Source organism: Nomascus leucogenys, chromosome 13, assembly GCF_006542625.1.
Source record: "Nomascus leucogenys isolate Asia chromosome 13, Asia_NLE_v1, whole genome shotgun sequence".
Taxonomy (NCBI): Eukaryota; Metazoa; Chordata; class Mammalia; order Primates; family Hylobatidae; genus Nomascus; species Nomascus leucogenys.
Window position 1 is genome coordinate 58,700,093 of NC_044393.1, and position 9,811 is coordinate 58,709,903.

A 9,811-nucleotide genomic window follows, 5' to 3' on the forward strand; every position below is an offset into this window, starting at 1 on the left:
GATAGAACAAGATGAAAGTGGGTTTTGGAGGGGTGCTGTTTACTACTTTTTGTCTTGATATGAATAATGATTACATGGAATTCATTTTGTGATAATGCATTGAATAAAAGTCCACTTAACAAGAAATACACAAGCTTAAGCCTTTTCTTGCCAAAATATCGTTTAGGTAATTCACGCTATAGGGCACCATGAGGCTGGGAATAGAATGAGTATTTCAGATTAGAGCTCCTCATGATCTAAAACAAGTTAGTAATGTTTAAATTTGGATACACAGGTATGATTGAAGTGATAGTCTGAATGTTCCTCTCATTTACAACTTGTTAATGACCTATTGAGAAGCAGCCTGAGGCTGTCTTTCACTTTTACTAAGTCATTAAGAGAGGAAACTGTAAATGACCAGCAGGAAGTAAATTGCCCTCAGTTAAAAATGAAAATGTGTTAACTTCATTTGACTAATAAAATTACTTTTGGCATTAGGCCATAAAATAGAAAACAGCTACAATTCCTACTGGGAAATCTGAAAAAGGAAAAAAGATATTATGTACTTTGATGCTTTTGGATTGGGAATATCTAAATTTTGTCTAAAATAATTACATTTCAAAGGGCTAGGAAGTCTTTTATCATTGGCAGATAATAAATACTTTTGAAAAACAGGAGCTGCAGTAATAGTAAAATAGTACTAATATTTTGAATGCTTGGTTAAGCAAATGTTATAGTAATAAAATTCAATTTTATTCAGGAAAATGAAATTGTGCCTTAATTTATTGGCATCTATTCTTGGGGTTTTTTTTTTTTTTTTCGTTATTTTGTTTGTTTGTTTTTGTTTTTGTCTAGAGACAGGGTCTCTCTCCTTTGCTCAGGCTGGAGTAAAGTGGTGGCAATCATAGCTCACTGGGCCAGTTCCTGGGCTCAAGTGATTCTGCCTTAGCCTCCCAAGTAGCTGGGGCCATAGGCACATACCACCATGTCCAGCAAATATTTTAAATTTTTTCTGTAGAGGTGGGGGTCTTGTTTTATTGCAAGACCAACCAGTCAGGTTGGTCTTGAACTCCTGACTATAAGCAATCCTCCTACCTTGATCTCCTAAAGTGCTGAGATTACAGGCATGAGCCACTGTGCCAGCCAGCATCTATTCTTAAGTCAACGTACTAATATTAAATGTTGTGTTTTCAAATGCACCCATTACAATTATATGTACTACAAATTGATGCAAATGTGCCAGAACTTTTCTTGAACTTTCCTATTTGCTTCTCTGCCTTTGAGCCCTATGTTTCCTCTGTTGGAAAGACACATCCCTCCCTCTCATTTTTCTGCTTTGGTACATATACCATGGAGTGACCTAGCTCTAATGCCATCTATTCCAGGAATCTTCCATCTCCTTCATTCCTGGATCACCTCATTTACACTTTTAGCACATAAAGTGTCACAATAGACTAATTCTTCACTTTTCTATATGTGTTTATATGGCACTAAATTGTAAAATTATTTAAGGACGGGGACATGTCTTATCTGCTCTTGTATGTTCATTGGATACTAACCTGGGTTCTTAGAAGCTTGGGGGATATTTCTTTCTTTTTTTTTCTTTTGAGACGGTGTCTCTCTCTGTCGCCCAGGCCGGAGTGCAATGGCGCGATCTCGGCTCACTGCAAGCTCCGCCTCCCGGGTTCACGCCATTCTCCTGCCTCGGCTTCCCGAGTAGCTGGGACTACAGGCGCTCGTCACCACGCCCGGCTAATTTTTTGTATTTTTAGTAGAAACGGGGTTTCACCGTGTCAGCCAGGATGGTCTTGAACTCCTGACCCTGTGATCTGCCCGCCTCAGCCTCCCAAAGTGCTGGGATTACAGGCGTGAGCCACCGCGCCCTGCTGGTATTTCTTTAACTGGGCCAGGCACGGTGGCTCACGCCTGTAATCCCAGCACTTTGGGAGGCCGAGGCAGGCGGATCACAAGGTCAGGTGATCTAGACCATCCTGGCTAACACGGTGAAACCCCGTCTCTACTAAAAATACAAAAAATTAGCCAGGCGCGGTGGCGGGTGCCTGTAGTCCCAGCTACTCGGGAGGCCGAGGCAGGAGAATGGTGTGAACCCAGGAGGCGGAGCTTGCAGTGAGCTGAGATAGCACTACTGCAGTCCGGCCTGGGCAAAAGAGTGAGACTCCCTCTCAAAAACAAAAACAACAACAACAAAAACAAACAAACAAAAAAACACTGAAGACAAGATAGATTGTAAGTTTCATGTTTTCTCCTCTCGTGATGAAATTATTTTCAGTTCGTGTGAGAATGCATCCCTATTTAGTGACAAAGCTATACCAAGTTTTCAGTGGTCCATATTTAAAGGTTTATTATTTGGACAATATTACGTCAAGGCCAGTGCTTTAAGGAGCCACATTACACAAGATATATGATAAAACTAATATTTATTACTTATCATATGTCCTTATACTTTAATAGCTACATTTATTAAATACTATGTGCCAGGGAGTCTTATAAGCACTTCGTTGATTTATCTTTTTCCAATCATACCACAGACTTGAGGCTGTACTATTTCATCTCCATATTGTAAATATGGAAATGGAAAGTTCAAGACCCTAATCTCTAGCACAAAGTAGCTGAGCTACTAGGGGGCAGGAGTTTGACATTGGTAGAAACCCATTCTGTTACTGATACTTTGGGTAGTGTGAAACCAAAGTCAACACTCTAAAACATTGTGATAAAGTCTTCTTACAAATTACATCTTGAAAACCTCCAAAATGACTTTTGCCCAGACATCAGGGTTTCTAAATGGTACTTCCCTTGATAATATCACAAATATAAAGACAAATCACTTGTATTTGAAATATGTGAAGGTAAAAACAAATGTGCTATGAGCAAAATAGATACTGATAGTTCAAGAAGGTATATAACCATTAATGAAATCATAATTAAGATGTATAGTGTAATGCGGTGAGTTAAAGTTAATAGTAGCTTGAGTTTTACCCTATTTATAAACTTTTGAACAAACTACTTCACAGATAATGTTGATGTTATAATATTTTAGGTCATCGAGGATTTATGAATTAATATTTTAAGAGGGTCTTTAAAGAACCTTTGATTTAAGAAAAATATATGAAGTTATTATAGTGTGGTTTTCCTATCAAACTGTTTATTTATTTCATTGTGTACTTAGGAGTAGAGGAGTTTCCTTAAAACATACATCAGAAAAGAGCTGGCATAGACTTTGCCTTCAAATGTTTTACTTATTCAGGTTTCTTTAGACAGGTTGATAAGACTTTATGATCTTAACAATGCTCTTGTAGCATCACTTCTTTTCATTCCAATTCAGATGACATTTACTGAAGCATAAATCTTAGTCATTTAATAACTAGGCTGACATGGCTTACCTTTAGTTGCTCTTAAGCAAAATGATTATACTATAAAGCTAGGTACTCTTTGAAGGGCTGGGCATAAACAATGTCCAATGCATAGTAATAGCTCAGAAAATGTTGTAGAATGATCCTTTGGTTAAGGAATGAGTTGGGGAAAGTATAATAAATGTGGCATGAAACTGGGATAGATAGAGATCCAATGAAGAATTTAAGAAATCAGTTCTGTCCATTCCCCAAGAAATCAGACTTTAAAACAAGCAGCAGTGCCAATGGGTGAATTTCACATTTGTCTTTGCACTTAGTCTGGTATGTTCTGAGGTGAAATATTTGAGTGCATAGTTGGCTATAAGGGTGCCTATTTCTATGGAACGTGATAGTCCAGAACTAGGCTTTTTACAAGCAAACCTCAGAGCACAGTATTTTATAAACTATTCTTTTAGCCAGCAGCTTGGTTTAGTGTCAGCAATTTGTGAACCAGTTTATACCAACAGAATCTAGATAGATCCTACATCCTCATAAATTGTTCACATGGAGACTACTCTATTCAAACCAGAGCATCAATTACTGCCTTAGAAATATGGCTGAAATGATAACACAATCAGTTATGGTTCCTCAATAGTGCAGTATTGACACTACTATTTAGTTGGTGTTCTTTTTGCAAACAGAAAATATGCTTTCACAGATTGCAAAAAATCAGCAGGTGGCCCACCTATTTTCAGCCACATTTTCCCTCATTTACTGACAACCACATCATGTCCCAAGCCAAATCCTGTTTATCAGAGTTTTCTGAAAATTCCATGATCTCAGAAACTACAAAGACTTTTTACTTGTACTTCCCTAGAATGACCTTCTCTGTACATGATACAATTTTCACAACTCAAGAAAGATTATTAGATCAAAATGGCACATGGGAAAGTTGTCTCAACTTCTCACTAAAATATAATGAAAGCATAGAACAAGATTTTCAAAGGTCACAGATAAAAACTGACAAAATAAAACCCAAGTGCTGGAAAATTACTGGCACTTTCTCTGATTGTAAGACAGATGAAAAATAGAGTTTTGTTTTATTTTGTTTTAAAGGGATTGGGAGTAGTAAGAAAAGTATGTGACAAAGTCCTGTGAAAGACCTACCTGGTTTCACTTCATTAAGTAGAGATGAGACTAAGACGAAATAGGAAGAAAACAAGGTTGTTGTATAACAACCAACTACCTCCTACCTCCAATCCTCACCCCTTGCCCCACGCTACTCCCTCAGCCACCATCAACTGAGATTCTTGATTCAGAAACCCCGAGCCCAGCAATACAATGTCCTCTGTCTCCACTTTTTTAGATGCCTTGTGTAGTGGGCAGAATACAGCACTCTTCTTTACTATCGCAAATTCTAAAGTCATTTCTGTTCAGTCAGAGATTTCAAATCCCTGAGGCAAACAAAAATATGTGAGAAAAAAAAAGTGGGCGAAGTAGCAGGATTGGAATAGAATTCCCATTAGAAAATGAGAGTTTTCAGGGATAGGCATAGAAAGACCTGCAGGAGACATAACAGGAAGTTCCTACCTCAGAGTGGTGGGCAAGGACAAGGGTCCATTCAGAAAGAGTGACAGAAAATGTAGTGCTAATATTGAAACGTTTTTGGTCTTATTTTCTTAAGCAATGTTTCTGATTATATTTTTATTTTAAATGTTTCTATTATATAATAGTTGTACACATTTTGAGGGTGCATGTGGTATTTTAATAGCTGAATATAATGTGTAATAATCAAATCAAAGTAACTGGGATATGCATCCCTAAAATATTTATCTTTTTTTGTATTGAAAACATTTTAATTATTTTCTCCTAGTTACTTTATAATAGACAATAAATTATTATATATAAATATATATTTATTATATAATATATTATATATTATATAATAATATATATTTATTATATAAATATATAATATATATTTATTATATAATATATTATATATTTTATATATATATTATATTTATTATATAAATATATAATATATATTGTATTGAAAATACAATATATAATATATATTTGTATTGAAAATACAAATATATATTATATATATTTGTATTGAAAACATTATAATTTTTTCTCCTAGTTACGTCATAATATACAATAAATTATTATATATATAAATATATATTTATTATATAATATATAATATATAATATATAATATATAAATATTTTATATTATATATAAAGGAAATTAATATATTGAAGATATATATGTATATATATGCATATATATGCATATACACACCCCCACAGCAGTGGGATTACTGTATCACATGATCACATGGCAGTTCTGTTTTTAGTTTTTTAGGACCCTCCATACTGTTTTCCATAGTGGCTGTACTAGTTTACATTCCCACCAACAGTGTGTGAGCTTTCGTTTTTCTCTGTATCTTCAGCAGCATTCACTATTTATTTTCCTTTTGATAATAGCCATTCTAACTGGAGTGAGATAATATCTCATCATGATTTTGATTCATATTTCCCTGCTGACTGATGACATTGAGCATTTTTTCATACACCTGTTAGCCATTTGTATGTCTTCTATGAAAAATGTCTATTCAGTCATTTTGACCATTTTTAAATCAGATTTTTTTGTTTTTTGTTACTGACTTGCTTGAGTTTCTGGAGCATTCTGGTTATTAATCCCTTGTTGGATGGACAGTTTGTAAATGTTTCTCCCTTTCTGTAGGTTGTCTATTCACTTTGTTGATTGTTTTCTTTGCTATGCATTTCCTTGATAATTAGTGATGTTGAACATTTTTTCATGTACTTGGAGGCCACTTGTATGTCTTCTTGAGAAATGTCTGATCCTTTATCAATTTTTAATTGGTTTATTTTCTCATTATCGAATTGAGTTTCTATGTATTTTGGATATCAGATTTATTTCTTGCAAATATTGTCTCCCATTTCATAAGCTGTCTCTTCATTTTTTTTTTCCTTTGCTATGCAGAAGATTTTTAGTTTGATGTAAACCATTTACCTACTTTGAGTTTGTGTTTGCCAGTGTTTTGGGGGTCATATTAAAAAAATTACTGCCCAGACCAACATCAATAAGGTTTTTCCCTGTACAGTCTCAGGTCTTAAGTTTTTAATCCATTTTGATTTGACTTTTGTACGTGGTGTGAGATAAGAGTCCAATTTCATTCTTGGTTCTTGGCACTTTTGTTGAAGATTATGTTACTGAAACACCAGGGACTCGGTCTACGTCCTGCTGCTTGCAGCACAGAAAGCCAGTCACTGAGATGGCAAGTATTGACAAGGAAGAAGGCTTTAATCAGGTTCTGCAGCCGAGGAGATGGGAGCTCAGCCTCACATTCATCTCCCTGACTGACTAAAACCAGGCGTTTATACAGCATGGAAGAAATGTGACCATGTGTAAGAAAGTAGGAGGTAGGCAGGGCAAGGAAGCAATCATGATGAATGAGGGGTCTGGTGTCTCATTGTCCGGATGTTGTGGTGGTCTGGTGAGTTTCAGTTCTTTGATACTTGTTTTTTTTTTTTTTTAAATGGCTGTAGGTCCTTTCCTGAGGAAGGAACTCAAATAAAACAAGTATTAAATTTCAAGCTGTAAGACCAGAAAGGTCAATTTCTATGTTTATTTGAAAGAACAGTCTATGGGACTATTGGGTTGGTTTCAGTCACTTGACTGTAAATGTGTGGGTTATTTCTGGATTCTCTATTCTATTCCATTGGTCTATATATGTATTTCTATATTGGTACCATGTTGCCTTGGTTCTGTAGCTTTGCAGTATATTTTAAAATCAGATAGTGTGATGCCTACAGCTTTGTTCTTTTAGCTCAAGATTGCTTTAGTCATTTATGATTCCATATGAATTTTAGGATTATTTATTATATTTATGTGAAAAATGCCATTGGAATTTTGGTAGGGATTGCATTTAATCTGTAGATCACTTGAGTAGTATGGACATTTTAAGAGTATTAATTCTTTCAACCCATGGGATACCAGTGATATTTTATCAGATATTAATATTGCAATTTCTTTTAAAAACTCTGTTTACATTTTTGCTATTAACCATAAAAGCTCAATCCTAATCCTCAGGTATTTTTTTCTACATATCCCTGGTGGTCCTATCTATTCTCATGCATTTATATGCCAACTTTATGACAAGTAACTCCCTTATTTATATAAAGTCTGTCTTCTAAATTCCAGATTCACATCTTCAAGTGCCTATTTGATATATCCACTTTGATGTATTACAGACCTCCCAAATGCAAATAATACAAAGTGGAACTCTTGATTCACTTTCTTACCCAAATCATCGCACTACTTACATGCTTCCCTTTCAATCTGTCTCCTGTGTATCAGTAAACAGCCTTACTATCTACCCCATTGATCAAGCAGAAAACTTTCATTCTTCCCTTTCTGGTGGACCAGGCTAGCTGTAGGAAGAAAAAAATATCCTCAATATTATAAAATACTCTCCATAGTGATCTTCCCAAACCAAAAGTTACACCAAGGTAATCATCTGTCTATATTCTCTATCATAGTACTGTTTATTCCACTGTATTGATTTTTAAAATTATTTGTGAGTTTTATTTTTCAAAGGGGCCTGAGCTTCTTGAATTCAAGAACTGTGTATTTTAGGTATACTCGTGTCATAGCACAGTGGTTAAAATATTCTAAATATTTAAATTAAGGCAGATTTATTTATTGAATCTTTGTTAGTAGTTTACCTTTAAAAATCAGGATCAGGAATCAAAAATTACTTCCAGCTGAATTGCTCCCCAAAAGCATATATCACAATGTTCATGTTTCTGAATTTTTGAAATTACCATTTATACAGTATATGAACAGATTAAACCTAACATGGTTTTTAAAGTTACAATATTCATCTCATATTGCTGTATCACAGGGTATTGTATAAACAGTGGGTTCTGTGATGAATTTTTCTTCTATAGACTGAATCCTCAATTTCAGTGCATTGTCTTGTTAGTCACATTTTGTCCAAGTTACCATACCCACTGCTTTTCTCCAGCCTCTGCTCTTTACCCAGTTTCAGGCCACAGTAGTCTTGATGGCTTTCTACAGTGATTCTGATTCTCAGTCTGGTTATGTTTTGCAATGATCAACTATCCTGATCCCCAGGAAGCTCTGACACTGAAGCCATTGCCCTTGAAAGTCCTAACGTAGAGCCAACTCCTGATTTCCCACGTAGGACCAGAAACTAGTAAGTTTTAATCACATACATCATTTTATTTATGTGTCCCTCAGTTTTTCATTTTCTATGCCTTTCCTTGGTAGCAATAGAGCACAGTTATCTATAAGCCTTAGACACTCCACTTAATAATTATTTCCATTTACTTAACCTAGGATTTGAAACACCAATAAAGCTTATTTCTCTTGTTGATTTGATCCTCATTAAGCTTAACTTCTATGAATGTAACTTTATTTTTCCTTTTATCCTAGTCTAATTTGTTCTGTGTACCACTGGCATCATTACCTATTGGAACAGAATATATATGGATTTGAACTTAAAAAGAATCCCAGACTAGAAAAAATTTTAAATGAAATTTGAGGTTCATGCTAATCTTGATACAAGATTTAGTGACTGACATGTTTACATAGCTTTAGGAGATTTCTGGGGGAACATGTAAACAAATATTTACCCATATGAAACAGGAAAAAAAGCAATAAAAATGCACTTAAAAATATAATACATGGGGGCCAGGTGTGGTGGCTCATGCTTGTAATCTTAGCCGAGATTTATGAGGCCGAGACAGGTGGATCACCTGAGGTAAGAAGTTCGAGAGCAGCCTGGCCAACATGGCAAAAGCCCGTCTCTACAAACATATAAAAATTAGCTGGATATGGTGGCGTGTGGTTGTAGTCCCAGCTACTCGGAAGCCTGAGGCACAAGAATCACTTTAACCATGGGGGCGGAGGCTGTGGTGAGCTGAGATCACACCACTGGACTCCAGCCTGGGCGACAGAGCAAGACTCTGTCTCAAAAAACAAACACAAACAACAACAAAAAACAATACATGAAGATAGGCAAAAGAGAAAAATGAACTGTCTTAAAATATAAACTAATGTTCATTGTACACTTTATGCCAAGCACTATCTGGCAAAGAGCAAAGTTTACATGAATTGTTTAATCTTTACAGAAATGCATAAAGTAGCTACTATCTTTAGTTACACTGTACAATTTAGAATTGAGTAAACTGAGACACACAGTATCTTACCTAAAGCCACACAGTTAGGTACCAGAGGATCTTCCTAATGAAAGGAAGTATGATATTATTATAATTTACCAGACAAATTAAGATTTTTACCATTGTCATAATTATCTAAATATATTTATCATGCTATTTTTGTTTACTTGAAGTAATTCTCTAAGTTATCTGCATTAAAATAGATCAAACCTATAAAATAAGGTAAAGTTAGAAAAATACTAT